Source organism: Lolium perenne, chromosome 7 (assembly GCF_019359855.2).
Source record: "Lolium perenne isolate Kyuss_39 chromosome 7, Kyuss_2.0, whole genome shotgun sequence".
NCBI classification, from domain to species: Eukaryota; Viridiplantae; Streptophyta; class Magnoliopsida; order Poales; family Poaceae; genus Lolium; species Lolium perenne.
In genome coordinates this window covers 283,378,844-283,386,290 of record NC_067250.2, presented here as the reverse complement: position 1 = coordinate 283,386,290, position 7,447 = coordinate 283,378,844, and the positions used below count along the sequence as shown (strand labels likewise).

At 42.6% G+C, this 7,447-nt stretch overlaps 1 long non-coding RNA gene across 1 annotated transcript; it reads left to right on the top strand.

Annotated features, from left to right (window-relative positions):
* The first annotated feature begins 4,520 nt into the window (after positions 1–4,520).
* On the top strand, positions 4,521–7,044 carry LOC127312460 (uncharacterized). The gene is made up of 4 exons (XR_007858377.2): positions 4,521–4,916; positions 5,487–5,546; positions 6,023–6,162; positions 6,904–7,044. It is a non-coding gene; the product is annotated as an uncharacterized lncRNA (long non-coding RNA).
* Positions 7,045–7,447: the final 403 nt, after the last annotated feature.

Sequence of the window (7,447 nt, the reverse complement as noted above, 5' to 3'; positions counted from 1 at the left end):
AGGCCATACTGTACCGTTGTCAGATGTTTCTAAAATGAATGGTGAGGTGAATGATGATTTTGACTTGAACACAACATGGTTGTGGGAATGACACTAATGTTCCCACTTGAGTTAAGTTAGGCAAATGGGTAGTATTTCTTTTATAAGGTTTATGAAATAAAATTGGCTTTATGCAAATAAACCTATAGCTTAACACCCCTTAATAAAATTGATAGTACTTACATTAGTATTAGTTTGCGAGTACTTTAAAGTACTCATGGCTGTGTCCCTGGCTATTCCAATGGCCAGACTATGAAGGGGAGCAGCAGTATCCGGATGACGGACAGCAAGACAACTATGAGAACTAGGATCGTCTCCTAACGTCAAGCGTTGCCTGTGGATTAGATGGACTACTACTACTTCGCTTCCTCTATGTGTTGTGTTTGTTGATCATTAGATCAACCATTATTGTAAGTGTGGATCATGTGATCCGTTGTTGTAAGAAGACTATGGTTTGTAATGAATGATGACTCTATGATATCAACTGTTATGTCTCGCACAAACAATCTTCCTGTGATTGCGATGTATGGCATAATAGGCATCTGGACTTAAAAATCCGGGTGTTGACAGCAGTATTAGGAAAAACCCTACCTCTCGCGTGCGGTTTTGGTCTACCAGCCGCGGGCACTGGCTCGTGAATGTATTATGCTAGTGGTTTAGCTACTAGTCGCGTTTCCGCGTGGCACACGACTGATAGGTGAAGTACTAGCCGCGTTGAAGTATTAGCCGCGTGCCGTGCCTACTCGCCGCCATAGCGTGCGCGCGGCACACGGCTAATAGTTCGTCCTACTGCTCGCGTGTTGTCCTGTGTGCTGCCATTGTGTTATAGGGGTATGAACTATAGTTGCACACAACCATTATTGTTGTTCGTTTTCATTTTTTTCACGCACGTCGGCTTATTCCAACTGACGTGGCAGTGTATAAGCATAGCACTAGATATATAACTCTTTACTCCATCCACATAACACATTCATATATACAACCGACATGCATAATAATTTACAGTTTTGAAAATCACAATCAACATTTTGAAAACAAAGATAAAGTTCCTGACTATATATGACATAGATTATTTCATATATTTGCAACACATCTCAAGCAGAATGATTGTGGAACAGTCCATTGGAGAAACCACTCGTTGTAATAGAAACGAACACATCTGGTCGTGGAGCTTTGTTAGTGTCTGATCCGTCAGCTCCCCCACATCCAACTTAGGCTGCGAGGTAATTAATATATACGTATGATCAAAAGAGGTACAAAATATAAAAAATATATAGTAAAAAGAAAATAGAAGATGTTTGCAGACCAATTTAAATGGCCTATTTCCCTGCATTTTGCCCATTACGAAATCCATATGATAGGCAACATAGAAGCCACATAATATAGATCCTTCTGGTTGCTGGTGGCACTGAGACGTAGAACATAGAAATTATATACTTCACTAGTACAAATGCCCGTGCGTTGCCACGGGACACAAATGTCATTTCTAATGGCACATATATAAGGGATACATATTTCCTTACAGAACACACATTTATTCTAGCAAAGAACTTCAATGGAATCAGTTTTGTCCACACTATGGTTCAACTGTAATCACCGACTCATTGTAGGCACACATGTTCACAAAAGATGCAAGAAACTTGAAATCCAGCGATAAAGCAAAAATACTGTTATATTTTTCGACCAAGTAGTCACATAAAAATCATTCCTTGCACAAATCTATCAATTAAAAAGCAACATTAAAAACACGACTCCACTTACTTCTATCACTGCGCGTACCATGGAGGGCTCCGCTACTGCTTCCAGAGTGGATGGTCGATCCCCTCGCCACTTTGCCTGCAGATGGAGGAGGCAATCTTCGGGCCATGGCCCTAGTGGGCCTCGTTCTGGCCCGGGAACTCCTACTATGTGCCATCCCAGCCCGTTGGCGCCGACCTGCGCATCCTCGAGCTCGACGCGGAGGGATTGGGGTGCTGCCGTCCCATGGGTTCGTCGGCAACAAGGAGCGACGCCAGTCCGCCCACGCTCCTGCAATAAGGAGCGCCGCTGCAACCACCGATGGGTACCCTGCTCATCATACTTCGTCGATGGCGAGGAATTCAAAATCTCCATTTGGATAGTTTCAGACATAAAATGTGTCCAAATATTGGGAAAATTGGGTCTACACCATTAAAAGATCCGCTCTTTTGGTTTATATAAACAAAAACTTCCTGTTTAGGTTTGAACCACCCAAAGATTGCAACGTTATTGATTTCGGCTATTCCGTCTGCTTCCATTAGGGCATCTCGAATGGGGCGACGCATATCGGACGCCCAAAAGTGGTCGAGAGCGTCCGTTTGCATCACCCCGCGAACATATTTTATCCTTGCGTCTGTTTGTGTCTGGGTGTGCTCCCAGCAGGGCGACCCATTTTTAGATTTGCAACATATTTAGAAAGCACAGAAAGTAGTACATTCAAACTATACAAAATAGTTCTAGAAGTCTAGACTACTTGCTGCCTGACGGGCCGGCCCCGTCGTTGCATCCCTCCCTCGTATACTTCTCTGCCACCTCCTGTGCGGTCGCTAGGGCTCGGTGCGCCGCCACATCCTCTAGTAGGCACTGCCGTAGCCCCGCGTTGGCGGCGTCATCCTTGTGCGTCTCGAAGGACTCGACTAACGCCCTCTCCTACACCGCCTTCTCCTTCGGGGTAGGCGCATCAGGGTCATCGGAAGACCATGAGATGTCGGAGTTGGAGTCCTCTGCGGCTGTGACGGCCGCCACCCTGCGGCGTTCCATCTCGCGTCGAACACCGCGTGGGCCGCCCGCTCCTCCTCTGCTTCCTTCTCCGCTTCAGCCAGGGCCTTAGCGTCCCTGACCGAGTCGAGGAGGTCGTCGGTGCTGTCGTCGTCGTCGAACTCCTCGTCGGAGCTCGAGGCCAGGTGGAGTGGGAGGTGGAGGTGGAGGCGTGGTGGCTCCGGTGGAGGCTGAGCGGCAGCAGCGCTACGGTGGACACTATGCGCGTTCGCGCAGCGTTCGCCGCGACGCATTTGAGGCTTATATTTGGGTCAGGCTTGCGTCTCCGCGGACGGTCCGGTCACTTTGCGTCGCCCGGTAACAGACGCATTTTCCGGCCGGACGGACGCTAACGGTCACTCAGCATCGTCGGCCCGTTTGAGATGCCCTTAGAAAGATCTTTATTTTGGACGGTTAATTAATTTAACCTGGCCAAAACCAATGAACTGAATGATTCCGCTTCACCGTGAACTGAACTCACGAGCAGAGTTCACAGGAGAATCCCCGGCCACCCCATAGCCTTCCCGACGGTGACTACCACATCCCCGGAGCCCGGCGGAGGATCTCCTCGGTGGCATGCCTCCATCCCTAACGAATCGCGGTCGCGGAGGCATGGAACTAAGCGACTTGTCCAACCGCCCGAAAACCTAGCTGGAGCGTCCTGCGAGCTCGCCGGCCGCCGCCGCCGCACTTCGTTCGGCCGAGCGCTTTTTCCGTCTGCGGCACGACCCCGAAGCCCGCGACGCCCGGCCTCCCCGTGCTCGTCCCCGACTGCCCCCTGCGTATTCTTGCTGCTTGCTGGGATGGACCCTCGCTCAACGTGGGTAATGTTCTGTTACCTGTATAAATACTTGTGTTTGTGTATGAGCACATGACCTACGATTTGTTGTGAGGAGTTCCATGTGTTTCTATCTAGTGTAGGATTGAACCCCAAAAAAGCCGGTCGATTAGAGATTTTCATGATGAAAGGTTACCGTGGTCATCATTAACGGAGACTTCACAGATTTGGTAAGAATCAAAAGGATTGCAACCTTTCGGTGGTACAAACCTAAACAAGAAGTTTTTGATGGTATAAACTTAAAGATTGGATCTTTTAATGGTGCAGACCCAATTTTCCCCCAAATATTACTGAACTTTGAATGATCCTTTACATTTTCAGGTGCTTCTCTTGTATTTTTTCGGTTCTAAAGTGTTACGCTAGCATGATCATGAGAACATAGGTGCAATCTGAAAGAATAACAATCTTGTTTATATTTCATCATGGAAACTCTACATTCTACAAATATAGCTCTAGATGCTATTTTTCTCCACTGGTCTTTTCTTATTTCTGAGGAGTGATGAGAATATTTCAGTGGAAAATGTCTTCTTACAGCTACAACTTGAGGAGTTAGACATTAATATTAGCATGCTCTCCACACATTTGTTATTTTAAGCCCTAGGTGAAGTTCTGCATGACTATTGAGGAGCCTGATGAACATTGAGAAGAATTCAGTTGGTTGTTTCCCAACAGGTGTCACACTCCTGTATAAAAGTTGATGCACCTTCCAGGTGTATTCTCGAAAACAAATCTGTCAGATACCCATGACCCAGTGATTAATTGAAGGCTTATTGGATTAGGATTAGTGCACTTACCAAATATTATGAACCTAGTATATCAGTAGTAGTAAAACTCTTCTTTAGGAAATTTTGTGCGCATTTCCTTTTGTGCGCATTGCCTTATTTTTGGTGAGGCATACACGAAGAAATTAAGTAGCATCATTTTTAAGTTCTCAGACCATAGCGACTGATGGGTACAAAAGCTTTTACTGCAAATAATAAACTCAACACCCAGATTAAACATAGGGTACACAATTTTAAACCATACTGGTTAAGCCCTAGTTAAGTTGTAGCAAACCAGATCAGTTTACCCTAATTAATCTGCATTACATAACATTCTAACAGATGTTTGCACAACAAGACTGCAAGGTACCCTGAGTTTAACTTTGCAGCCACTGATGAGGTGACAATCTAGATTGCAGAAAAGTTTAATTCGAGTAAATGGCCACCTGATTTGAAGGAGGCGGTCGAAGAGCTGCAGGGAATACGTAGACGCCCTCCTATAGGTGAGACGACGCCGTATGAATTTTTATGCATTTGTGTCTTCAAAGTAACAAATAAGCGATATAGGTGAATCCTACAGTTTTTTCCATTCACATAGTCTGGCATGCAAATAAAAGCAGTATGAATATGTTCAGTTAATTAATTTTCCATATATAAATAGAACTGCCACTTTGGAGTAATAAACTTTTGAAACTTGAATATAGCTCTGTACACATTTTCACTTCACGTGCTGGATTCAGCTGTTCATCTAAACCTAAATTTATGCGGGTCTGAAGTGACTCATTCTCAATTGAGTCATGTGTTTCCCTATATTTATTCCTCACATCTTATTTGTTGTATATCTTTGATTGGTCCGAAGTACTTCCTAATCTAATCTGTTGTGTGATAGCTTATACATAATTGCAAATGACTAACTCAGCTATAAGCCAAAACAAAACCCATCAAATAGAAAAATCACATTTCCTGAATTTATTATTTTCTCACTGAACTGTTGTATGTTTGGGTTCTCGTGGATACATTGTTGTTCTTCAATGATATTTGCTTTACTTTTTTCATGTGCCTCTGGAATTTAGAGGTTAGTTCTTGGATGATGTTTTTGCCGAATAGCAACGTCCCCGGACAAGAGCCTGAAGGCATACTGAAGGCATACTGATAGTTTCCCTTTTGTTTTATAGGATTAACTAATTTTCCTGGCATTTAGAGTGTCGAGGCTTGCTTTGGCCTGCCAAATTTCTGCGGCAGGTATGGCATGGATTCTTGACATCGCCAACCTTAACTTATAATCCTATGCAATATAATTTTCCATACAAAACCAGCAAGGCATGAACTGTAATTTAAGGATAGACATACAAATCGTGATAAGACAATTGTCTTCAGCAGGTACTTGCTTGCAGTTCATGGCCTAGGAAATATTAACGACAATTGGTACTTCTTATCATAAATTATATACGAATATGTGATAGCTGCAGTTGTACATAGTTGATGTACTGATGTATTTACCATTGCAAAATCTGTGTATCTTTGCTAGTGCTCGTAATGATAAGGCAGTTAATATCTATTGTATTCGTGGCTTACTTTACATTCTCTAATCCTTCAAAAGTATGTCCAGAAAAAACATGGCTGATTCGAGAGGGGAAGAGGGTGTTGGTGCATCAGCTAGTGATTACATACCAGAACCATGTGAACCTGAATTTCGATGATGATCCTCCTTCGATGTCCCTTGCTAGTTTGTTTGAGGAGAATGAGCAGGTTGAAAAATGCTTGAGATTATTTATATGAATGCTTTTTTCTCGCAATACTTTTCAGGTATTGAGGGCAATGTTCTAATTATCATTACCATAACGGGGTGCTTGGGGCGAAATTGGGAAATGTTTTAAATGCGTGATGGATGGGGAGTTAATTCCAGTCTGCCGCGATACTATTAAATATTTTGGGCAATGTTTTAATTACTATAGCGTGATGGATGGGGAGTTAATTTGAGTCTGCCGACATACTATTGAGAAACTATAAAAGATTTTGGGCAATGTTTTAATTCTGTAGCGTGAAATGATTTAGTTACCATAGCTGGTGAGTTAATTTCAGCCGACCGAGATACTATTGGATTCACTGAATATTTGCATACTGAATTGATCCATGAAATTTAGGGGTATATTTAATGAGATGATTTTATGAACGAAATTTAGGGGATTATTAAATGAGATGCTTTATTTAAAATGCAAGTGTTGGGCTATAGTCATTTCAGGAATTTACAACAATTTCTTCTCACTTTAAAATGATTATGATCAAATGCTATAGTCATTGAAAATGATTACGATCAAATGCTAAAATTTAATTGAACTTCATAATTTTTGTGGGAACATCCACTTTTGCTTTTGTCGATGCTAGAAGGATATTAATATTGTTTGAACAGTTCCAAGTTCCAGGGTGTGTACTTGTGATTTATTTAGTGCACATCTAAATTACTAATTTTGTTGTGACAACTCCATGCAGTGGCACTGGATGTTGATGACCACCAAGTGTGGTTGATTCGTGCTAGCAAACTTTCGACATTCACACGTATGTTTATATTACCGAATACAGAGTATTTTATGTTACCGAATACAGAGTATTTTATGCCATCACCATTCATAGCTTGCTACTTTCTGTATGCACCTTATGCATATCATAAGTACTTTTCAAGTTGGAGTTTCTCAGAAACTGGTTAACCACAAACAATAGAATAGAAAACACTTGTATCGTAATAATTGAATGGCCATTACACCGAGAACAAGGTTTGTGACCAAGAATTACAGTGTATTCTGTTCTAATACTAATAATAATTCATGAACATATATGAGTCTTTGTTGTTGAGGATAAAAGCTGCCCCCCTGTTCATGGACTCACAGCCTTGTCGGACGTAGGTTTGTATAGAAACCCATCTTCAACCTGAGTCGAACAAACACTCTGATCCGTCTCCTTATGTATTTCAGATTTGGGGTAAGGATTAGACGATATGACTCCAGATCACCATCACTGCATGGCTTGAAGACAATAT